The sequence below is a fragment of the Coenobita brevimanus genome, chromosome 87 (genome assembly GCF_032717465.1).
Source record: "Coenobita brevimanus isolate Jiangsu-jjx chromosome 87, ASM3271746v2, whole genome shotgun sequence".
NCBI classification, from domain to species: Eukaryota; Metazoa; Arthropoda; class Malacostraca; order Decapoda; family Coenobitidae; genus Coenobita; species Coenobita brevimanus.
In genome coordinates, this window is record NC_137040.1 from 21,902,499 (window position 1) to 21,928,725 (window position 26,227).

Below are 26,227 nucleotides of genomic sequence, written 5' to 3' on the forward strand. Positions count from 1 at the left end.
GGATAAGAGTGATGTTTTGAGTTGGGTGATGATGCTGTGTTGTGTGGTGAGTTGGTGTGGATTATGGCAGTGTGGGGAGAAGGGGGAATATGTAGTGCTGTGTGTGGAGGCCTTGATAAAGTGATGGCGATGTGGGATGGTGAGGTGTTGTATGTGGTTCAGGGAATATTATGGACTGGCCGTGTGGTGGTGTGTATTATGACCGTATGGTGATCTGTGTGATGTGGGCAATGGTGGATGGTGTGGATGGTAATGGTGGAGTGTGTTATATACCCCGTAGCAAATTCAATCCTCAGTGATGTCAGCCTCAGCCATCGGTATATGTGAAAGTCCAAACGATACAGCAGTAGATATGGCTAAATAGTTATGCCGTTTGTAAGGCTAACCATGCCGGGGTAAAGCTAACTACGGAAGAACTGTAGCCTGGTATGCTTTAAATTCCATGTGTCTTTGTATGTTTGGCCTGTATTCTCGTCGGATAAGTCTTCCTAGCACCCCGTCATCACCGTTTTATTTTTGCATATAGCGTGTTTATAATCCCGTGCATGTTATGTGAAACTGTAGGCGTCCACAATTAAAAGTGTGAAATGTGTTCGAGCGAGGAAGCTTGCTAGTGTTTTTTTTTTTTTTTTTTTTTTTTTTGTACTTTCAAATGATGGGCGTAGGTCAGTTGTATCTTTAATAATTTCCGAGATTAGACAGTTTTGGTGCCCAGTTTATTCCTATTTTGTCACTTTCAGCAGTATGATAGCAAAATTGTTAGAAAAGTCACTTAAATAACACCTACATTTCCTTTGGTGTACCTGTAATAATTTCCGAAGTAACCCAGTTCTGATGCGTAATTTGGAGATTTTGGGCTTTTTTCAGCACTGTAGTGGCGAATTTTGAGAATAAGTATTTACGTAACACCTATTATTTTTCCATAAGATGTCCAACAACTTGCCTACGTAAGCTATACCTATAACACTTTCCGATATCCTTCAGTTCTGGTGCTCAGTTTGGTGCTTTTTGGCTTTTGTCAGCAGTCTGGTGGTCGTTTATGAGAAAAGACTCTTAGGAAACGTCCCTTACTTTTCTATAAGTTTTCCATTGATGTCCCTCGGTTCACTTAAGCTTTGATAGTTTCCGAGATAACCGAATTTGCTCAGTTTTGGTGATTTTTTACTTAATTCTTCTACTCAGTCGGCAGTGATGAGAAAAACCACTTAAGTAAACCTGATTCCTTTTCCATGAGCTTTCCAGCGATATACAGTATGTAGGTCCGCTGTAGCATTAAGAGTGTCCCAGATTATTGACTTTTAGTGCTCTGTCTGGTGCTTTTCGGCCTTTCTATCATTTTTTTGTTTTGTTTTTGTTTTTGTTTTTTACGCCAGGTATTCCTGAAGGGCTAAGGCGTTGCCCCTGGGTAGAGGACTTTTGGATTGGAGCACGTAGCATTTTATGACCGGATGCCCTTCCTGATGTCTACCAATGACCCTTGGGTGGATTCGATCCTCCGACCCTTCGGTCAGAGCGGAGCGCTCTAAACCACTGAGCCACGGCTGCTACGGTCTTTCTATCATTCATTATGGTGGAGAATTTTCAGAATAGCTATTTTACGTATCACCTATTAGTTTTCCCTAAGATTTCCACTCCTGCTGGGGCTCTACTCCGACACTCCTTTTCCTCTCCCTCCTAGTTCCCCACCACTCTCTCCTTCCCACAATCCCCTATCTCTCACTCTCCTATCAAAATCCCCACTACTCCCTACTCCCCAGATCCCTCTCTCCTCTCTCTCCGTTCCACACCCCCTCTCAGCACTACTCCCTTCTCCCCAGATCCCTCTCTCCTCTCCACACCCCCTCTCAGCTTCCTCCTCCCAGCAGTCCCCCTCCACTCCCTCCTCCCCAGGCTCCCCAACCACTTCCTGCAACCCATAGGTCCCCCCCTTTTTCCTTCCTCCCCACAATCCCCCCTCTCTCCTTCCCATATTCCGTCTTCTCTGCCAGGTCCCCAAAGTGTCCTCCCTCCCTTGCTGCTCCACACATTTCCCCCTCTTTTCCCTCCTCCCCAAACTGCTCCACCACTCTGTAGCACCAGTCGAGCAGGGCAGTACTCCCGAGGTGGATGGAAAGCTGATGACATGGAGTGCCGGAGCTCCCGTTTCATCAGCCCTCAGGACTAGTTCCTGACCATCCCCCTTTGCTGAACTTTTTCAGTGTCTCAGTTACACAGAGAGTAGGCCAGCATGCTCTCCAGTACAAATTTCTCTAACTATCTACACCAAACTGCATGCACAGGACACACTACACTTCCTATTCAAAATTCAACTAAAATGGCGTCTCATCACCAAGCCTCGGAGTCCCCAGGGGGGGGGGGGGTACCATAAATGCCCCCACCATCCGTGTTCTGGTGTCAACATCTTTTTCCATATGAAGTTGTAGTATCACACATTTTACATAATAATTTTTAAACCTGTTTAGTCATAATTAACAGTGTGTAATGAAGTGTGAATGATGAACAACCAAATATCATTTCGCTGTTAGCTGTGGTATAGGAAGAAGGTGGATGGCAGACCACAAGGGCCACCCTGTTTCAATTATAAAAAGAAGGTTAGGAGAAGTGATATCTGAATTGTGCGTAAGTGTAAAGTCCTGGGGAACCATTTATTATGTTGGTATATGTGAATGTACTTAATACCATTTTATAGAGGTGTATAATGTGCTAGTAGAGCTGTCATTTATCTCTACTTTTTGCATAAGCCCAGAGTATATGTAATGCTCGGCACCTCACTTTTTAGCTGACCTCAGCACCGCGCCCTTGTTCGGCTCGGTGACTGTACAGCGTCAGAGAGGCCGTTTTACAGTTATAAAGGGAGGTGGTGTCGCTCCTACATATCTCTCGGGTCGCAGTTATATTATTCTGTACCCAATAAAGAGAGATTTAATCTGCTCATTTCTGTCACCTTACGCTACCACAGATTTAATCTGCTCATTTCTGTCACCTTACGCTACCACTTAATAACAGACCAGCTTCCACCTTCTCGTGGCAGAGGACCTTTGGTGGGAAGTGTCGGGCAGTGACGGCGAGTGGCTGACGTGTACTACAGACAGTGTCGTCGATCCAACACGGTGGTCTAGTTATACTACACAGCAGAACACTTAATATGTAGTCAACTGCTACTCCATAACAGCTACATTAAATTGTTTGGCCAGCAGTGCGACGATACATTTTATTGGTGCTAGCGGTGGCACGATATTTAGTGCTAGCCGTGTACCGATACATTAAATTGGTGTTCAGTGCTGGGATACGATACGTGCTAAAGGGCTTTATGCTGTGAACCAGTAACCCTTGCAATCGCTCGTTCCTGAAGGTGAAACAGAAAATCTTACTCTACTATTGTAAGGGGACTAATTACTAGTGAGTTAAGTGGAGCAGATAAACTGGAGTGGTGAATATTAATTCCTCCCATTATTCTGCCAGTGCGAGATTCCTATCTTAAGCACAAACTGGCAGTTATCTCGCCCTGTGGTGTGCGAGATATCTCCATCTTCAAACGCAAACTGGCAAGAATCTCGCTCTCGTGTGTGAGAGGCGAGATAAGGAGAGTTCAAGCCAGTGCGGTGAGGAGTGGGTCAACTAGCGAGCGACTTCTGGCAACTCCAGAGGCGCGGACGGCCGCAGCGAGCCGAGGGAGAGCGAGAGCGGGCGTATGTGGTGCCACGATCGTATGTGGTGCGTCGAGTGGCGTCACTGCCTGGCGTGCTGCTAACTCCCACAGCGAGCGTGTGCTGCATGGTTCGAGGAGTCTGGTGGAGTGTGGAACGTGGAATGTGGAACATCATCCTGGACTTTCATATCTAGGTAGAGTCCATGCATTAATCCACACACACACACACACTTGAATCAACACACGTTAGTTAGTTGATGAGTGGAAATAAAGGTTTCTCAGAATTCCCTTGAAATAAATATACTTTCTGTGTATTGTATATATGTTCCGTTCTGTCACTTACCATAACTATCCTTTTTTATGTCAGTTTATCTTCCTGTAACTGGGAGGGGAATTACTGACAAGGTTAGATGGATGCAGTGAAGTGGAGACGTAGAATTAGGGAAATAGGGATTAGCCAATCCCACTAGACTCAGAATTTTATGAGTGGGTTGATACATCAAATAAAAGTGCTCAGACATATAGAATGAGTGAAGGACAGAGGATCAAGGTGATGAGGATATTTCTGAAGGACAGGATGAGGATTTGAACGTTTTGCATTTGCGTTCTGGTCATACTTATTCAACAGTCCCAGAGCAATCAGTTAGATCCAAAATGGCCACTAGTCTTGCTAATGAGGGTAATCCTAGTGAGGACACTGTGAAAGCTGAGACTACAACAGTACCTTTGGTCACTCAGGATATGCAAAATCCAGTCATTAGTGATAGTACTACAACCACTCACATACCTGTGTATACTTCAGATATTTTCAGTACACCACAAGGTTCTGGACAGAATTTATTTTCTGTTCCTTATTCAAATGCATGGGGTATAAACAGAGATGGTATTAGCATGCAAACCCAGAATCCTAATCAATGGGGCATGAATACTAATATTGGCATGCAAATCCAGGGTCCTTATCCAAATACCTGGGGCATGACTAACAACATGGGCGTGCAAAGTCAGACTAACCCTCCTCCTTTGTGGCAGATACCTGTACCTAATCTGGCTACTGATATAGTACAGCAGCATCCTAACTGTACTGAAAGTCAGGCTTTGGCGAAGGCAGGCATATGCTATGCAGAAGCTAGCAAAGCCTTGCAAACTTCGGGCTGGAGAGACACAGCTACTAGTTCTCCACAGCAAAGGACCAAGGCTGTTAAGCCAGAGGTGAAAAGATAGTATGCCATACATGGGCATTGTCCTCATGAAACGGACTGTTGCCCCTTTGTCATTGAAAAGAGGAAGAAACTAGGGAACCCAGCTAGTTCGAGGGAAGCTCAGGGCCGCGCGCAAAAGTAATTAAAATAGTACAATCCACCGATGCGTGTGTGGCAGCTATTACTAAGGTGGACTTATTATCTATTCCTTGGATCATAGGGAAAGGCCAAGTGTCCCTGATCGTGGATACAGGGTCATGTACAAACATTATTTCTAGTAAAAGACTTAAAGGTGAAATGCCTCTAACAAACTGGACATTATCACCACCTGATGTAATGTTGACAGGTGTGACAGGGAGTAGAATGAAGATTGTAAGCCAGGTGCCGTTGACACTGAGGGCAGAAAACGATCTCCTGTGTTACGTGCTACGTTTTATGTGGTTGAGGATTTTCCTCTGCCAGCTGATGGGCTGTTAGGCTTTGAAACCATGGAGGAGTATGATATAGTAATACACCCTCAAAGACATTCCATTTCCTTTAATGGGAAAGAGTTTGTAGGCCTTAATCCCTCAGCAACACGAACTGGAACTGGCATCCAATCAGGAGCCGTCCAACCAGTTGTGACCCCGACAGGTGAAGCGTCAAGGGAGTCCCCGGATGCACACGAAGCGGAGGGTATGGACTGGAAGAAAGTCAGGGCTATAGTGAGTGGTAATCACCACTTACCCAGTCAAACTGTCTGTAAAATTCCTGTCCGAGTACCTGACGTGTCGGTGGGAACTGATGTAGCATGCTTAACTGAGACTGTGAAACATAAGGCATTGTTGCTGGAATCGACTCTGACTAGCGTTGGCCAAGACCAGAAGACGCCCCTCTTCATCGCAAATATGAGTGGTGGCGCAGTTAAGCTCAGAGATGGTTGTTATATAGGCGACTTGATGTGCTATGGTGCCCCCATAAAGGAAGTCGACGACGTGCCGGTGATCTCTCCTGTAGTTACATCTCAAGCAACGACTCAGTCGGAACCCGTACGTCTGGCTAAGGATTTCCGACGTAGTAGCACTTCCAGGAGAAGCGCTGGGTAGGACGGATAGGGTGAAGCATCATATTGGTTTCTGTCCTGGTACAAATCCAGTTTATGTGCCCGCATACCATCTACCGCACAGCCAAAGGAAAGCAGTGGATGAGGAAGTTGAAAGGATGCTTCGTGATGACGTTATCCAGCCTTCCTCCTCGCCTTGGAATGCACCACTCTTTCTAGTGCCTAAGAAGGACGGTGGTGTGAGACCTGTTGTGGATTTTCAGCAAGTGAACAAACAGTACCGGATTGTTACCCGATTCCGCATCTGCGAGACTTACTTCAGTCATTAGGTAAGGGAAATACTGTGTTTACTTGTCTGGATCTAGCGTCAGGGTATTGGCAGGTGGAGCTGACCGAAGAGTCGCATCCCATTACTGCTTTTAGCACTCACCGTGGGCACTTTGAATTTCTCCGGATGCCTTTTGGACTGAGTAATGCTCCTTTAACATTTCAGCGGATGATAAACCAATTGTTTGGCGAGATGTTAGGGCAAGACGTCTTAGCGTATCTAGATGACCTATTTTCCTACACCACAGAACGAGGATCAGATAAGATCGTTCCTAGGCCTCACTGGATTTTATAGGAGTTTTGTCCACAGGTATGCCATCATAGCATCACCTTTAACAACGCTACTTAAGAAGGACGCTGCATGGAAATGGAGACCCTTGGAAGAGAAAAGCTTCAACGAGCTCAAACAAGCCATGTCAGAAACACCCGTATTAGCGTTTCCTGATTATACTCACCCTTTCTGTCTGTGCACGGACGCCTCAGGTCTGGGTCTGAGAGCGGTGTTACAGCAGAAGGATGAGCAAGGAAAGACACATACCACAGCGTATGCTAGTAGGGCATTAAGACCTCCAGAGAAGAACTATTCGATGACACATTTGGAGACATTAGCAGTCGTGTGGGCGTTAGGACATTTCCGGGATATTATTTTTGGCTACCGGATAATTGTTTAACTGACCATGCACCCATACGCGACTTGTTTAAAGGAAAAAAACTTGCACGGTAAGGTTGCGCGTTGGTTTGGCAAGGTAATGGAGTTTGATCCAGAGGTCAGATATTTATCAGGCCGTCAAAATGTTGTAGCCGACGCGTTGAGTAGAAACATTGCTGCTACCATAGCCGAGGATGTTGCTCTTGCTGAGTATTCCTCAGACACGGTAAAAGCGGAACAACGTAATGATGCGATGTGGTCTCAAGTCATCTATGCCTTGGAGTCTGGCGACGAGACTTGTCTACCTGAACTCCCAGTACCAATGACTCACTTCCATCTTCAACAGGGTCTTTTATAAGCAACCCCCAGGGAAGGACACTTCATATCAGTTGGTTGTTCCTGCTACCTTACAGCAAGCCGTGCTATAGTTAGTTCATGACGTACCTCAAGCGGGTCATCCCGGTCGCGATTGATGCATACGTGAGGCGAGAAAGAAATACTATTGGCCGACCATGAGGAAGGACATAGAAGCCCACGTCAGTCAATGTGTCAAATGCGCGGAAATACGAGGAACGACGGGACTTCCGACTCCCATCTTAGAGTATCCTCTACCGGAAAAACCCTGGGATACAGTCTCCATTGATCTCTTAGCGTTGCCGAGAAGTCGTCAAGGTTCAAGTGATGTACTGGTGGCAGTGGACCATTTCTCACGATTCACTGTTTTAGCACCTTTACAGACGAAAACTTCAGAGGAGGTGGCGCACGCTTTTGTGACTTCGATTTGTCCACTCTACACCTAAGGTATTGCTCAGCGATAATGGCAGTGAATTTCGTAACCAGGTTTTACAAGAAATCTGTCGTATGTATGGAGTAAAGCAAGTTTTTGTAACGCCTTACAGTCCTAAGACCAATGGCCTGGTGGAGAGAACAAACAGGAAGATACTGGAAGTCTTGAGACCAGTAATAACCTCAAATCAGGAGGATAACTGGGAAGACTGGTTACCACATGTAGCGGCGACCATCAACTCCTCAGAAAATTCATCAACTGGGAAGTCTCCTCATTATATCCTTTATGGAGAAGAGAAAGTGTTACCCTACGATTTGTTGGCTGGACCTCCTACTCCAGTAGACAACGAAGAAGACTACGCAAAGGTACAGTTGTTGACATTCCAATTTATACACAGTGAAGTACAGAAAAGATTAAAAGCCTTAAGAGCGGAGATGATGGCGAAACAACACAAAGGTAGTCAAGAAAAGACGTTACAGGCAGGCCAGAAGGTCATAATCCACAACCCTGAGAGAATTTCCAAGCTCAGACCTAAGTTCTGCAGACCATATACCGTTGTGGAACGAGTACGTGGAAATACTTATAGAATAAAGGATGAAGCTAATGGAACTCAGGAGGCAGTATATGCTGATAGGATCAAACTAGTAAGTCAAGAGCTAGGCCTATCGTCTGATGTGTTGTCCCCTCTGTCTTCGTCGCAGTCTATGTCGTCATCCGTACCTGTCCCTAACCAAGAGTATCGCAGCAAGCTACGATCCCACAACAAGAGTGATTAAGGGAGTATCTACTCTTGCAGAAAAAAATGTGGCTGTGGCTCAAACTCCTCGTGCGTTGCTTGGGGTGGACCTATGGAACGACATCGGACATGGACACGACTGCGTTAATGCCAGGAGCACTGAAGAGCCCACTTGGAGAAGTCGTGGTAGTGGAAGATGCAGTATGCGTCTACCATCCAATGGAAGGCTATCTCCAAACGCCAGATATTGTCAAGGAGGTCTCCAAGGGCTTCTCGAATCTCAGACAGCAACTATTGGAAGTGAGAAAGATGTTTAATCGAAACCCACGATTGACAAACTCTGACACTGAAGCTTTGTTGAGCTTCAGACTAGGCATATAGACAGGCTCACCGACAGGCTCACTAACTTGCATGTAGCTTTACCTAACGTACACTCTGATCTTTCCAAGCATGTCCATGCACGTACTAAGAGAGGACGTGGATAACTCTTTGGTATGGCATTAGATAAGGATGTAGTGCAATTGGGTAGACAGATGCATGACTTGACACTGGCCGCTAAAGCCAATAATAGATTAATCATGCATGTGTATAAACAGTTAGATGAGTTCACTAACAAAGCTAACGAGATAATTAGGACTACCAACCATCTAGTAGAGCTTGTGAACAACATCCAAATTAATCTACTAACCCTAGCTAACTTGGTGTTATTTGCTGAGTACTTACATGCTCTCGACGAGTCAACCACTGCTTTGGAGAAGCATGCAGCCAATATGGTGGACGGCTTAATCGATGCAAGTTTGAACAGGGTTAATGCTTTATTGCTGCCTACTAATATATTAACAAATGCACTTGATATAGCTATGTGGAAGCATGGACTTATGCCACTCTTTGATCTGAGTCAACTGGAAGGCATCCTTATACTGGTACCTATGAGGAATGCTGTAATATACCAGGCATGGCGGTTCATTTCCTTCCCTTTTGCTACTGCTAATAATACACTTGTTGTTATTGAAGAGGGTCCAGAGGTGCTAGTTGTCTCAGATGACAAGAAATATGTAGCAGAAACGACTGTGGATGAATTTGAGAAGCGTAAGGCCTCATTTCTTGATCTCCATGTATATCCTGCTTTGCATTTTGTCTTCGTACTATGAAAGGTAGAGGAGCGTAAGAGGGCCTTGTTGAACACAAACTTCCTCTGCTCTGCAACGTTGCACCTTCCAACCCATTCAGTTGAAGTCAGTTTTCCATGCTCATATTCATGTGAAACAGTACTTTTACTTTCCTGAGACAGAGGATGTAACTGTGATTTGTGCCTCGCGGAATCAATTCCTTACAGTAAAGGGGTACTATATTGCACCTGAGTTTTGTGAGTTACACAGTAAAGAGATAGCAGTTCTGCCTAGCAAGCATCATCTAGCTTTGACAGTGAACTTCTCATCCCAGTTACGACCCTTTTTACCTTCATTCAATGTTACTTCTTGAATGTGAACAGGCTGTCTCATGTATGAAAGGAGCTTACCTTCCTCTCCCACCTGAACAGGACTGATTTAGAGCCTTATGTACTGTCCTATCTTCCTTCATACCTTTCTCGTTCCTATTTTGGTCCTGGCGTTGGTCTTCTACTTATTGTGGTCTTGTCCTGTGTTTGTGGTTTAGGCTACTATTTAAGGCGCCAATTAAGGAACCCACTGAGACCACGTGTCCGTACTCGCAGATTGCAAGTGGATGTTCCTGAATAGTTAGCTACCCTACACTCTGGTTAGGCTACACGGTAGTTAGGACAACAATGTCGACGAGGACGTCTATGGTGTGGCCGAGCGATGTTCTGGTGTCAACATCTTTTTCCATATGAAGTTGTAGTATCACACATTTTACATAATAATTTTTAAAGCTGTTTAGTCATAATTAACAGTGTGTAATGAAGTGTGAATGATGAACAACCAAATATCATTTCGCTGTTAGCTGTGGTATAGGAAGAAGGTGGATGGCAGACCACAAGGGCCACCCTGTTTCAATTATAAAAAGAAGGTTAGGAGAAGTGATAAGATATCTGAATTGTGCGTAAGTGTAAAGTCCTGGGGAACCATTTATTATGTTGGTATATGTGAATGTACTTAATACCATTTTATAGAGGTGTATAATGTGCTAGTAGAGCTGTCATTTATCTCTACTTTTTGCATAAGCCCAGAGTATATGTAATGCTCGGCACCTCACTTTTTAGCTGACCTCAGCACCGCGCCCTTGTCCGGCTCGGTGACTGTACAGCGTCAGAGAGGCCGTTTTACAGTTATAAAGGGAGGTGGTGTCGCTCCTACATATCTCTCGGGTCGCAGTTATATTATTCTGTACCCAATAAAGAGAGATTTAATCTGCTCATTTCTGTCACCTTACGCTACCACTTAATAACAGACCAGCTTCCACCTTCTCGTGGCAGAGGACCTTTGGTGGGAAGTGTCGGGCAGTGACGGCGAGTGGCTGACGTGTACTACAGACAGTGTCGTCGATCCAACACGGTGGTCTAGTTATACTACACAGCAGAACACTTAATATGTAGTCAACTGCTACTCCATAACGGCTACATTAAATTGTTTGGCCAGCAGTGCGACGATACATTTTATTGGTGCTAGCGGTGGCACGATATTTAGTGCTAGCCATGTACCGATACATCCGCCCCTTTCCCGGTGACGACTCGAGGTGCCTGGAACCACTGTCTGACTCTCTTCTTCTTCATTTCTGCAACATTCGCGGCCTTTCCTCTAACTTTCGCTCTCTTGAGCACCACCTCTCCTCCTCTAAACCTCACCTTCTTTTTCTAACTGAGACTCAGCTGTCTGAGGCAACTGACAGCAAACCCTTTTCTGTATCCTCCTACTTTCTCTATACTCATTTCAAAGCCAAAGGTGGCTGTTGTGTATATATACGCAACGACTTATCTTGCTCTCGTGTTCCTGAACTCGATTCTTCTGAATTCTCTACGCTCTGGCTTCGGCGTTCCTGTCATTCTCTGACTAAATATATCTGTGCTGTTTACTTATCCCCTAATTCTACTGACTATTATAAATTCTTCGACTATCTTACTTCTACGATGGAACACATTCTATCCATTTCTCCTTTCTCTGAAATCTCCATTCTAGGAGATTTCAATGTTCACCACCACCTTTGGCTCTCCTCTCCTTTCACGGATCCAACTGGTGAACAAGCCTACATCTTTTCTATCCTTAATGACCTAGAGCAGCTTGTACAGCACCCTACCCGTATCCCTGACCGCCTTGGAGAGAGCTCCAACATACTTGACCTCTTCCTCACAACTAATCCTTCTGCTTACTCTGTTAATCTTTTCTCTCCGTTGGGCTCCTCCCATCACAACCTTATTACCTTAACCTGTCCTATCACTCCAGTACGGCCTGTGGACCCTCCAGGGAAACGTCGTCTGTGGCATTTTGGAGCCGCAGACTGGGAGGCCCTCAGGCAGTACTTCTTTGATTTTCCCTGGAATGATTATTGCTTCCATGGCCGTGAGCCATCTGGGTGTGCCTTGCGCATTACGGAGGTTATTTTCTCGGGCATGGAAGCATACATTCGTTTCTCATATCCTTTGACTAACGCAAGAAAGCCTTGGTTTAATCACGCTTGTTCTAATGCTGTCTGCAACAAGGAGAGGGCCTACAAAAGGTACTGGAGCCAACCCACCCCTGAATCACAACATCTTTACGTTTCTGCCCGGAATCGTGCTAAGTCTGTTCTTCGCTCTACTAAAAATAATTTCATCCATATTAAATGCTCTCAACTCTCCAACTCGAATTCTTCCTGCTCCTTCTGGCACCTTCCCAAAAATCTTTCTAACAACTTTACCTCATCATCCTTCCCTCCTCTTTTCTACTCTGATGGTTCTGTAGCTATTTCTTCTACTGATAAAGCAGATCTCTTCGCACAGACTTTCTCCTCCAATTCCACCTTAGACGATTCCGGTGCTGTTCCTCCATCACTTCCCCCCTCTGACTTCCTCATGGCTGACATTAAAATTTCTTCAGTTGATGTATTTTCTGCCATCACTGGCCTCAGTACTAACAAGGCATATGGGCCTGATGGGGTCCCTCCTGTTGTTCTCAAGAACTGTGCTTCTGTGCTTACACCCTGCTTAGGCAAACTCTTTCGCCTTTGTCTGTCAACTTGTACCTTTCCTTCTTGCTGGAAGTTTGCTCTCATTCAACCAGTCCCAAAGAAGGGTGACCACTCCCAACCCTCCAACTATCGTCCAATTGCTTTAACGTCCTGTATTTCAAAAGTTTTCGAGTCAATTCTCAATAGAAAAATTTTAAGGCATCTTTCCTATCACAACCTTCTTTCCGATCGTCAGTATGGGTTCTGTCAGGGACGCTCCACTGGCGATCTTCTCACCTACCTTTCAGACTCCTGGTCATCCTCCTTTCGGGACTTTGGCGAAAGCTTTGCCATTGCACTTGACATCTCAAAGGCTTTCGATCGAGTCTGGCATAAATCTTTAATTTCCAAACTGCCCTCCTACGGTTTCTATCCTTCTATCTGTGCCTTCATCGCTAGCTTTCTTTCTGGTTGTTCTATAGCCGCTGTTGTAGACGGCCATCGTTCTTCTCCTAGATCTATCAACAGTGGTGTTCCTCAGGGCTCTGTCCTATCACCAACTCTCTTCCTTTTATTCATCAATGATCTTCTAAGTTGTACATCTAACCCTATCCACTCATACGCTGATGACTCCACCCTTCACCTTTCCATTCTGTTCTCGCAACGCCCATCTCAACAGTTACTTCAACAAACAAGGGATGAGGCTATGGCACACCTAATGTCTGACTTGGCTTGTATCTCTGACTGGGGTAAAAATAATATGGTTGCTTTTAATGTATCTAAGACTCAGTTCTTACACCTATCAACCCGACAAAATCTTCCACAGGTATACCTACTAATATTTAATAATATTCAGCTTAATCCTGCATCATCGTTGAACATGCTTGGGGTTTCATTTACTCGGGACTTATCTGGGAAAGATAATATTACATCTCTTGTAAATCAGCTTCCAGCTTCCAAGAGGTTGGGTATGCTAAGCCGACTCCGCTCTTTCTTTACCCCTGCACAATTGTTGACTCTATACAGGGGTTTTATCTGCCCCTGTGTGGAGTACAACTCTCATGTGTGGGGAGGCTCCCCACATACAGCTCTTCTCAATAGGGTGGAGTCAAAGGCTTTTCGTCTCATTAACTCTCCTCCCCTTACTGACTCCCTTCAACCTCTCTCTCTCTTCGCCGCACTGTTGCATCTTTATCTCTTGTCTATCGCTACTTTAATGGTCACTGCTCCTCTGAACTGTCTGCTTGCATTCCTCCACCTCTACGACGGGCGCGTAGCACCCGTCTGGCAGCAAACTCTCATCCCTTTTCTGTCCAGCTCTCTAATGCAAGAGTTAACCGTTACTCCCAGTCTTTCATTTATGCAACAGGTCAACTCTGGAACTGTCTCCCTCTGTCTTTATTTCCTGCTGCCTCTGATCTCCAGTCTTTCAAACGCAGTGTGTCCAGGCATCTCAAAATGATGGGATCTTGAATTTGGCTCTCTATTGTATTTTGTTTTTCTCTTGGAGGGAACTGTTACTGCGGGCTCATGGCCTTTGGTTCCTTCTTCCTCGCATAAAAAAAAAAAAAAACACTCCCCTTCCATTCCCTCCCCACACTTCCCCCTCCTCCCAGACAGGTGATGGAGATGGGAGGGAGAGTTACACAGATACACAGACAACACAGAATTTATTCTTCTCTCTCCCACCCTCCATGCCCTTTGAACATCAGCCGTACGTGACTGCCTTTCCCCTTACTGATTGCCTGCCCTTACCTTGCCTGCATACCTTTCTCCTGTCTGCCGGCCTGCTTTATTGCCTACCTTTTCCCTGTCTTCCTGCCTGCCTTTACCCCCTGCCTGCTTATCTTTCTCGTGAGTGCCAATCATTCTTCTGTTTTCCCTACCTGCCTACCTTTCCCCTGCCTACCTACATTTCTCCTCCCTACCTATTTTTCCTCCGCTTCCCTGGCTTTCCCCTGCCTCCCTGCCTTTCTCTTGGCTGTCTGCACTTCCCATGCCTGCCTTCCTTACCCACGTCTGCGTACATTTCTCCTGCTTGCCTAGCTGACTCTCTTGCTCTTGCTTGCTCGCCTACTTACCTTTCTTCTGTTTGCCTGCCTATCTACCTACCTTTTTCCCACTTGCTTGTCTTTTCTCTGCTTTCTCCTGCCTTCCCCCTGCGTGAGTGCCTGTGTGCGTGCCGTGGTGCATGAGGGAGTGAGCTGACCTTCTGATGTACACCCTGCCACCCCGCCATGACACACACCATCACTGCCTTCCATTCACACTCCCTTACGCCCTCCTTCATTCTTCTTACCTTATCAGACTCCTTCCTTCTCTCCATCACACATCTTTACTCCTTCTTATATCCTTTTAACTTATCATACTCCTTCATTCTCCCCTCACACCCCCTCACTCCTTCCCACATGCCTTCTCTCTTTCTCTCTCATACTCCTGCTTTTCTCTCATTACACTCCCTCCCTCCATCCCTCATTCCTATTCCCTCCCTCACATTCTTTCCCTACCATCTCATACTCCCTCGCTTCTTTCCTCATTCCTTTTCCTTCTTTCACACCCTTCCCATCTCCCCCCACTCTCCTTCATTTCTTTTCTTTTTCTCCCTTTCTCCCTCCCTTATCCTGCTTCTTGTCACCCTCATATTTAATGTCCCCATCCTTCTCTCTCTCTCTCTCTCTCTCTCTCTCTCTCCTTTCTTCCTTTTCTGTCTCTCACGATCCTTCTCCCTTAACCCTCCCTCTTTTGTGCTAATTCTTCCTCCTTCTCTCCTCACCCTCCTTCAATGTTTCCTCCCTCGCTTCCACCGTCTCTCTCTCTCTCTCTCTCTCTCTCTCTCTCTCTCTCTCTCTCATAGCCTGATCTTCCCCTTGCATCTTTCTGCTTTCCCATCTTTATCCTCCCTTCCTCCCTTCCTCCCTCCCTCCATTTCTCTCTCATCCTTCCTCCCTACTTCTCTCTCTCTCTCATACTCCTTCCTTCTCATTCTTTCTTCCGCTCATTACCTCTTCATCTCCTTCAGTCGCATTTCCTTTTTTTTCCTACTGTAAATGTCCTCCATCTTTTACTTTCTCCTTCCGTCGTCCCTTCATCTCACCGTCCATCCTCTTTTCTCTCTCCTTCCTTCCCTACGATCATTCATCTATCCTTCCCTCTCACTTTCCTCCATCTCCTACCCCTCTCCCTCCCTACCTCTCTCCCTCCCTCCGTCTCTCCCTGCATCCTCCTCCTTCTCTCCTTCCCCCTCTACAATCCTTCATCTCTCCTTCCCTCCCTACTTACCTCCATCTCCTCCTCTCCCTACCTCTCTCCCTCCTTCCATCTCCTCCTCTCCCTACCTCTCTCCCTCCTTCCATCTCCTCCTCTCCCTGTCTCTCTCCCTCCTTCCATCTCCTCCTCTCCCTGACTCTCTCCCTCCTTCCATCTCCTCCTTTCCTACCTCTCTCCCTCCTTCCATCTCCTCCTTTCCTACCTCTCTCCCTCCTTCCATCTCCTCCTTTCCTACCTCTCTCCCTCCTTCCATCCCCCCTTCTTTCTTCCCCCTCCCCCAACTTCATTTTCCCCGCGTCGAAACAAATTAGGATTTTTTGTAAGTACATTTTGTGGTGGCCAAGTTTGTTTCTCTCCTACCTACTGCCCCTGCTTCGCTGCTTCATACTCTTTCCTGTTTTCTCCTGCTGTCTCATATTTCCCCACTCTTTCCTGCTGTCTCATAATTACGCTCTTAACTTCATATATTCTTCTGCTCACTCCTTCTTCACTGCCCTGTCTTGCTTTTTTTTTTCTTTTTTTTTTTATGTGACCGACTCTGGGCATAGGCTTCACAGCCTGCTTTCAAGGCCTAGTAGTCCTCCTACGTACGCACACCTCTACATGTCACCACTTCGGCGCTAACACCCACCGTCCATTCTGAATACATGCTAGGGCTGTCTCATACAGGACTGGTGTATTGGTATTGGCGGGGGTTTTTTACGACATGTCGGCGGGTCTTCTGGTGGATCAGTAATGTCTGATTTTATGAAATTCAAATCCTTAAACTGTTCCCTGCCTCAGCGGGATTTGAACCCGGGTCCGTCAGGACTGCAGGCCAACTCTCTACCGATTGAGCCACCGTGCTTGCTTCTATTGTCTCACTCTAACCTACTCTCCTGCTTACTCCTGCTCCCTCACAGATTCATACTCACTCCTACTTGCTCCTATAAACTCACAGTTGCCCGCTGTCCTATTTACTCCCCCTCGTCCATAATCCTGATCTCTCTGCTGTGTATTTCTCCACACTGCTGCTGCCTCACAATATCATACTCTCTCCTGCTTTCTTCCAGTGTCTCAGTTTCATACTATTTCCTTAGCTATCTGCAGTGTCTCCCATTTCTCTTATTTTTCTCTTGCTTACTCTGGGATGAAGTGTTGTTACTCTGTTTCTAGTTTCCCCTAACTTTCGTCTTGTTTTACATTTTCTTCTATTTTTTCCTGAATTTCCTTGCGTCTGCTTGCTTCTGTTACTCCACTGTTTCATGTTTCTCTCTCTCTCTCTCTCTCTCTCTCCCCCGGCCTACTATCTCAGTTTCCTGCTCCTGTTCTTTTCTCCTATTTACTCAGAATTTCAGCAAACACCAGACATTAATTCTCTTGATCCATAGGAGATTTGAGAGTGTTATTTATTTATCTATTTATTTGTTTATTTATTTTACTCTCAGATCCGTTTTCTTATGAGTGAATGCGCGAAAGTGTGAAGAAGCACCCATTTACTGACGATAGTTTCTTGAGGTTGTGATGATTGAATATTTCTGATTATTTTTTAGATGCTAACTGCACTCTGTAATGTGCAATGCAGGCTAAGAAGGGAGGGGGAGGGGAAGGGGTGGCAGAGAGAAGAGGTACGGGGGGAGAGAGAGAGAGAGGGAGGAGGGAGAAGTAGAGGGGGAAAGAAGAGAGGGAGACTGAGAATGTAAGAACCTGTACCCATAAGAACTTAGGTGTACCCACGAAATGTAATGTTATTTGCCACATACAACTTAGCGTCAGTTGCAGCTGTGCAGGGGAGATGCGGTGGGAGTGCAGCTGCCTGGGGAGGACATTAAATTAATAAGGTGTGTACAAAATCCATACCCAAGAAGCGGTGTACTAAATCCTTACTAGAGAAAAGTTAAGGACAATGATATCTCTTCACATTTTCGCTCAACAGAATTAATATGGAATGTTGAGCTCCTAATATTGCGTCCACGGAAAATTAATCCATCTCTCTACCTATTTTTCTGTTATTCCATCTATCTGTCTGTCTATCTATCTACCTTTTTATCTGTCTGTACACACACATATATGCATACATACGAGCATATATATAATTTTTGTTACCACACTGGTATTTGGGGAAAAAAAATAGAAACATTTCTGTGTCGCGATTTTACATTGTAGTGAATTGTTCAAATGGAAGAAATATAACGTCAGATGGAAATATTTTCAAATGTTCTAGCTCTGTTTCACCCTTGCCATTAATATCAGGGCTGATGAGTCTAACCCCGGGGCCCTACGCCACTGATGCGGCTAAAAAATAATAATAATAATAATAACAGTAAAAAAAATGGATGATATATGACGGATGGATGGAGGGAAATGTTATCTTTTCACAAAATTTTCACCTGTATCATTCTTACATATAATAATTCAGTTCTCATAGCTCGCTTGTTCTATTCTAAGACCCTCAGCCCCTTTCAGTTCAGTTGGTGGCCAAGTGCAGTCAGACTGGAGGGTTTGGTCTGACTAGTAACCAAGGAGACTCATTTTGACCTCATAACTAGGGCTCAGAATTTCACGCATCCACGTCTTACTATTTTGTAGTTGCCCAGTTCCATCATATAAAGACAAACTGACTGTGGTGTTATAGTGACAAGAACGAGACATACATTCTACCTATTTCGACACATATTTACACCTCCATCCTTTATCTTTTTTTTGAGCCGGTCCTTATTCCTTCCTGGTACTAAGTCCTTCCAATTGCGTTCTTCTTATCTTGTTTTATCTTCTCTCTCTTTTCTCTTACCATTTTCTCTCACTGCTCCCTGCTTCTCTCTTGCTTTCTCTGATTTTATCTCTACGGGTTTCCTATCTCCCTCTCACGTCTATTTTACTTCCTGTTTTTACTTTTTTTCTCTTTTAATATATTTTTGTATATCCTCCCATCTCTCTCTCTCTCTCTCTCTCTCTCTCTCTCTCTCTCTCTTTCACACACACACACACACACACACACACACACACACACACACACACACACACACACACACACACACACACACATTATTTTCTTTTCACGTCTCCAACAATCCTGTCATTTCCTCCCAACCCTCCAGCCAACTCATTTCCACTTCCGTCACTTCCTTTATCATTTCCTCAGTATTTTTATATTTCTCTCTCTCTCTCTCTCTCTCTCTCTCTCTCTTGATTCTTTCTTTTTCGATCATTTCTTCAATTTTGCATAATTTGGTGTTTCTCACCTTTATTCTCCCTCTCCTACTCTCCCTCACTTTTTCACTCCCCACCCCTTCCCTCACCCTTTCTCCACCTCACTCTCCCCCCACCACACCATACCCTAACCCCCACAAAAAAAAAAAAAAAAAAAACTCCCCGACCCCCACCCTGCACCATTACCACACACAGGTACCAATAATGATGACAAATACACCTGTCACCACACCTGCCCTTCACATCTACACACCTGCCTTTTATCACACACACACACACACACACACACACACACACACACACACACACACGTCTTTTACACCTACACACCTGCTTTTCATCACATACACACCTGTCTCTTACATCTGTGCACCTGTTCATTACACTTACACACCAGTCCATCTCGTACAAACCTGTCCATCACATACACACTTGCTCTTTACACCTACACACCTATCCTCCATCATATAGCCTACACACCTGTCCTTCATCACCTACACACCTGTCCTTCATCACTTACACACCTGTACTTCATCACATACACACCTGTCCTTCATCACATACACACCTGTACTTCATCACTACACACCTGTCCTTCATCACATACACACCGGCTCTTTACACCTACACACCTGTCCGTCATCACATACACACCTGCTCCTTACACCGACCCACCTGTCCTTTATCACATACACACCTGTCTTTCATCACATACACACCTGTCCTTCATCACACACACCTGTCCTTCATCACATACACACCTGTCCATCACATAAACACCTGATATTTTGTCACAGCTGTCTTATGCATTAGGATATAACCAAAGCTGGGAGGCCTATAGATCATTCATTTTAAGCTGGCAGATATTTTCGTCTTTTTACAGCGAATTTCCCTACACTTCTACCTTTGCACACCTGTCCCTATACATCTGTACAAATACATTATCTCTCTACGCCTCCTCACACCTGTTTGTCATCGATTACATGATTACAATATATCTCCACACCTGTCTATCCACCACACATGCCTCTACACACCTGTCTCACCACACCTGGCCCTCCACACCACTGTTTATATGTCTGTAATTATATTCACAGTTGGATGTCGGGGTGTTGATGAGTTGAGAGAAAGAGAGAGAGAGAGAGAAAGAGAGATTTTTATGGAAGAGGAGAAAATCTTAAAACCAGGAGAAAAGGGAGGGAGGAAAACGGGAGATAGACACAATAATACAGTTTGGTAATGAAAGAAGAACGGAAGAAGAGAAAATGAGAGAGGAGAAGGGAGAGGAAAAGGAGCAGGAGGACAACGAGGAGAGGGATGAAAGGAGAGGAGGAGGAGGAGGAGGAGGAGGAAAAGGGAGATAAATAAAATGTTGGGGAGGATGAAAGAGAGGGGGAGGAGGAGGAAAATCAGGAACAGAAGGAAACACAAAGGAATAGGAATGTGAAGGGGAAGGAGGAAAATGAGGTGAGAAAAGGGGTAGGAAACAGATCGACAGGGAAGGAGACTATGCAAAAGTGGGAGGAAATTAACGGAAGGGTGGAGAGAGAGAGAGAGAGAGAGAGAGAGAGAGAGAGAGAGAGAGAGAGAATTAGGAAATAAGTGAGGCGAGTGGTAGGCGACGTTAGATATTTAGCGAGGTGAAAGAGAGAAGAGAGGAAAAGAGGTAAGGGAAAGAGAGGGGAGAAGGAAGGGATATAGGGGGAGTGAGGAGAGAAGGGGAGAGGGAAGAAAATTAGGTGAAAAAATAGAGCTGAGAGGAAGAGAGAGGAGGGAGGAAGGGGGAGAAAAAATGAGGAAAGGTGAAGAGAATATGGATGCTGATGGAAGGAGGGTAGAAGGGAGGAGAAAAAACGGGAGAGGGGAAGAGAGAGGATGGAAGGTAAGGGAAGAAGACAGGGGAAGGTATCAGAAGGGGAGAGGATAGGGGATGATAACGTAGATGAAAGAAGAGAGGAGAGGGGAGGAACATGGGAGAGAGGGGGGAGGGGATGGGGGAGGAGAGAAAGAGAGGCGAGGGGAAGGGAAAGTGTGAATATCCATAAGGAGGGGAGAGTGAGGGGATGAGGAGGAGGAAGTGAGAGAGAAAAAAGCTGATGGGGGAAGGGGGGGAGGTATACCATGTTTTGTGCCTCCCCATATTATCAATTCATACAGGACAATGGCACACCAGGGCCCATTAAAGGCTATATAATAATTGGTCCCGCTCGATAAACAGTTCCCATTTCGTTCACGGTGACGCTCCTGGTCATATGTCACTGTCCACGCTACGTTGTTACGGTGTTGCGGGGCGCTGGTAACGAGGGCATTGAGGATGGCTGGGTCGTTAGTGTGGTGCCCAGTTGGGGGTCAGTGGCGAGGGGTATAGAGGACGAGGTTCGTTAATGTACGCAAATGAAAAGGCAAATTGCCGGGAAGATGATTCATTACTGCACGGATGAATGATGATTGGTGTGTGTGTGTGTGTGTGTGTGTGTGTCATGTAGTGGTACTTTCGTGGAGCTCAGCTCGTCTTTCACTGACGTTTTTATGTAATCATCAGCTCGTTAATTTGACTATGAAAGATGTAGCGTGGATTCTGCAGACTCTTCTCGGCCATGTAATTGAAGGGGAGACGAAACAATGTTGTGCGCGAAGGGGGACAGTCTTTAACGTACTTCAGATACAAGCTGAGGTTGCAACGGCGTTGAAAGTTACGTCTCCTGTTGCCTACCCGGCGCATTTGTTGTGCACGACTATTGATTGATTAATATTACACACAGAACAATGTTTGTGCACGAAGTAAAACCCTAACTAGAAAATTTAAAAGATTAGAATCCAAATTTAAGGGGTCCAGAGGGGGAACTAAATACGAATGATCATAAAAAAATATATCCGAGTCTGATAGTTAAGGGTACCGACAACGTGAGCTTGTGAAGACCATCAGATTAAACAATATTTTTCAGAAAGGTTATTTCACAACGTACTGAAAATGGTTTGAAGCACCTACAGTATAAAACATATTAGTATTGCATGAGACACAGGCAGACGCAGTGTTGGGTCTACTACCCCTCTCCACCTGACCCGCATCCCTCCACGTCTCCTGTCCCTCTCCCCATCCATCGCTTCCTGTCTCTTCCTCTCTTTCTTTTACCATTCTCATTTTTTTTTTTTTTGCTTTGCTCTTCTCGTCTTCAGGTCATAGAATAAATGTCACTGTTATAGTTTTCTCTGTAACAGACAGCCTCGTTAGGGCCAATAGATCTGTTGCTTTTCGCCTTTTCTGTACTCCTTTCTACTCCTCTACTCGGCTGTTATCCCTCACTCGTCTACTCTCCTTCCCTTCTCCTCCGTCACCATCACCTTCACTCTTCCTTCCCTTCTTCTCTTTCACGTCTCTTTCCTCACCCCTACTCCTCCCTCCACCTCACCCTGTCTTACCCTCCCCTTCTCCATCACAAAACCCCTCCCTCCCTCTCACCCCCTCTCCCCTCCTCAACCTTCCTCACTCAACCTACTTTCCTCTCACCTTTTCCTTCCTCCTCACCCCATCCTCTCCTTTTCCTCCCCTCTTCCACCATCCTTCTCGTCTTCCAGGCCCCTCCCCCCCTCCTTTCCAAGCCATGTAAGCCGGTATTAACCCTCTGGAAGCCGGCCCTACGAAGCCCCAAGACGGTACACTGGCCACATACGAGTACACTTCGCGTCATAGGGACCAGGGTTCGAATCCCTTAGGTGTGGTGATTGATGATGGGCGGGGCGGCTTGTGGCAGAGGTGAGGGGGTGAGGGGTTGAGGGGAGATGGGGAGGAGGGAGGGTGAAGGAAGAAAAGCGTTGGGAGGGAGGGATTTGGAGAGAGGAGGGTAAAGGGAAGGGAGGAGTTAAGAAGAGGAGAGTAAGGACTGGGAAAGAGAAAGGAAGTGGGTGGGACGAGGAGGAAAGGTAGGGACTGAAAAGGAGAAAGGGAAAGGGAAGGGGGAATGAGGAAGTGATTGGGATAGGGAGGGAGGATGGAGGAAAGGGGTAAATGAGGAGGGAAACTGAAGGACAAGAGAGCATTGCGAGAGAGGTGGGGTAAGGCGAAAGGGGGGTAGGGAGGAGTGATGAGGGGAAGTCGAGAGGGAAAGGCAGGGACTGGGAGCGAGTGAGGGTAAGGAAAAAAATGCTTAAAGCGAGAGGAAAGAGGGACGGGCGAGACATTAAGAAGTACGAAAGGAGTAACGAAAGAGAGGAAAGGAGAGAATGGGAAGAGAAGAGGAGACAGGAAAGAGGAAGAAGAGAAAAATGGTAGAGGGGTGTCACGAATCAATTCGCGACATTTCCCTTTTGTGAGAAGCCACGAAATATTAGTGGAAAACTCACTGTTTTTCGTTCAGTTAACCGCTCATTCGGACGGAAGCTTTGTCAAATCAGTTTTTCATTGTCATACGTGATCGTCTCTGTGTGAGACATTAGCGCTTCCGATGAGCGATTGTTTTGGGCGCGTTTCGCTTACTCGACCGTTAGAAAATACGGCTTAGTGCTCTGCCTTTCTTTCCCACGATTTGAATTCAGTCTTGTGTTTGCTGTGGCGGAGAAAGGTTCTGTGCTCAGAAGTGGAGAGGTCAGCTAGCACCCCAAGCTCCACTAGACAGTTAATCCAGTCCTCCCACCTTAGTGGTGATACATAGCATTCATCGACTGGTATTTCTTTTGTGTATTTTGTAGTTTTAAGAGCTTAGTTAAGGTGTTTTTTCCTAGGCGTAAGTATTTAGCTTCTGTGTGAGTGAGCGAGTGCGTCTCATTGATTTGATTTGAAATGTAATGTTGAATTTATTTTTGTGATTAATAAATTTAACAGTTCTATTTCTTGAGCTTAATGTAGAGTAAAAATCTTGTTTCATTTCTCCATAATTAAGCTTATTTTCCATACAGCTCCTAGCTTGCATAAACGTTTGCTTTCATAACTGGTACTTAGACCAGTCTTGTATTAACTTAAAATCCGTTGTGCCAGGAGTTAATGCATCAGCAAGAACCTGATGTTATTATTATTAGTATTAGTTATTTATTGTCAGGGGTGATGTAACTTTCTCCAGAGGCTAACAGTACAGTAATTCAGCAATTGTGAGTAATTAGTCTCTGCTGTGTACTGTTGAGAAAGTTTATAAATTCTCGTTCTTGAGAATCTTAGCAAGTCAGCGTAAAGTAATCGTTGCTTGATGTAGCAAGACAATCATTGTCTCTGCTCTTCAATATTATTGAATATTATTATCAAATTAAATAACATTTAACCATTTATATCAAAATTTCAGTGATAATATAAAAACCCCGTGACAATTGGCGACCTCATTCCAGGATATTAACTCCTAGCTCTAAAGCTATTCACGAGATAGTGCTCACTCATTCATATTTAGGTATTTATCATTAAAGTTTATAGGCACAAGCTTACTGGTGTTTACCCTTAATTTAGCAAGTGAATTTTGCTTTATTAAACAATAGAGTACTTAACTCTAGTTTATTTTTGGTAACGCCAGACGATTTTATTCGCTCCTGGGAAGTCGGCGTACCCATTGTGTTTATTACTGAGTCTTCCCAGTCATTTACATTTTTGATTTATTTTTTGCCAGTTAACTGGATAAGACTGGTCACCACTAGCTTGTGTCTGTACTCTTTACTTGTGTTTATTAGTATTCGTCGCTAAGCAGTCAGTACTCAATTTCGGTTTTGCTTGATAAATTAGCGCCATGGCTACTACTGTATTTTTACAGGAAGCCAAAGAAATGGGTCTTTCGGACCCAACCGAAATTAAAGAGTATATACTCTCACGGCATAATCAGGAGCAGCAGCGCGAGAATGATGCCCGTGAAGAGCGTAAGATTCAGCGCGAATGCGAGCGAGAACAGCGCGAATACGAGCGAGAACAGCGCGAATACGAGCGTGAACAACGAGACAGAGAACGAGAGCATGAACGTGCCGAACGTGAGGCACGCGAAAAACATGAACTTGAAGTGATGAAGCTCAAGCGAGATTCCTTGGCTTCAGACACGTCTGGTGCAGTTGGTCAAAGCTCCACGAGCGTTCCCCCTGCACATGTCCTGGCGACCCCACGCATCAAGCTTCCTTCATACAAGGAAAGCGAGCGAATCGAGCCGTACATAGCTCGTTTTGAGGACATGGCAGACTTATATCAACTGGATGAGGCAGCTAAGCGGCTCCAATTTCTTAGTTTATTTGAGGGCCCTGCCCTCGATATTCTCCACAGAATTCGTGGAGACAATCTCACATATGAGATGATGAAAGCTGCACTCATTAAGGCGTATGGTCTCACAGTAGACGACGCCAAAGTTCAGTTCATGCGAGCTCGTCTCCTAGACAAGGAGACAGCTGTTCAGTTCCTTGATCGTCTCACAGCTTACTTAAATGAGTGGATGGAGAAAGATGAAACTCCTTCCACGCGTGAGGGGATAATTGACCTTATGCTGCGTACACAGCTAGAGAGGTCGTGGCCTGCTGAGCTCATAGCACAGCTTAAGATCTGCCAGGTGAAAGAGGCCAGCCAAATGGCAGAGAAGGCTGACGCATTCTTTACAGCATACGGGTATCAAGCTCGTAAGCAAAACACCTGGAGCAGAAAAGATACTGCCAAGTCTGGGAAGCCGTCTCAGACTGAATCCCAGCAACAAGGCCATTCTCAGAATAATGGCCAAGGTCCAAAACCACAGTGGAAGGACCAGGGGCAAAACACTCAGAAACCTGAGTGGAAGCGGTACAACAAGTACCCTAACCAGCAGCAGTATCAGCCACGCAACCGACCGTCGGGACAAACTTTTTCACCACCAGCTCAAAAGAGGCAGGAAGCGAACGCAGCCTTCATTCCTCAGCAGCAGCACGGTGGTCACGTCCCAACCAGTGTGGGTACTTCCCCACAGTTCACTAGTCCCACAGTGACAGTGAACCCCCTCCACAGATGGCCAATGTTCCATCTTCTCAAGTATATAACCCTCAAGGCACAATGTTTGCCACATCAATTCAGCAGCCTCATGAGTGGCTAGCTGCTTCCTCCACAGGCCCTCCCACAGGTGACAGTACCTTCCTTATTCAGCCAGGGTTTGTGGGAGACATTCCTGTGAAGGTCCTGAGAGACAATGGTTCCTCAGGTTGCTCTGTCAAGCAGAGTCTAGTTCGGCCTGAGCAGTATACAGGTCGACAGATCCATGCAAAGCTTATTGATGGATCAGTGAGATTGTTCCCTGAGGCATGTATCCAGGTGGCATCTCCATTTTATACTGGTACGACACTTGCAGTTGTCATGCCAGAGCCTCT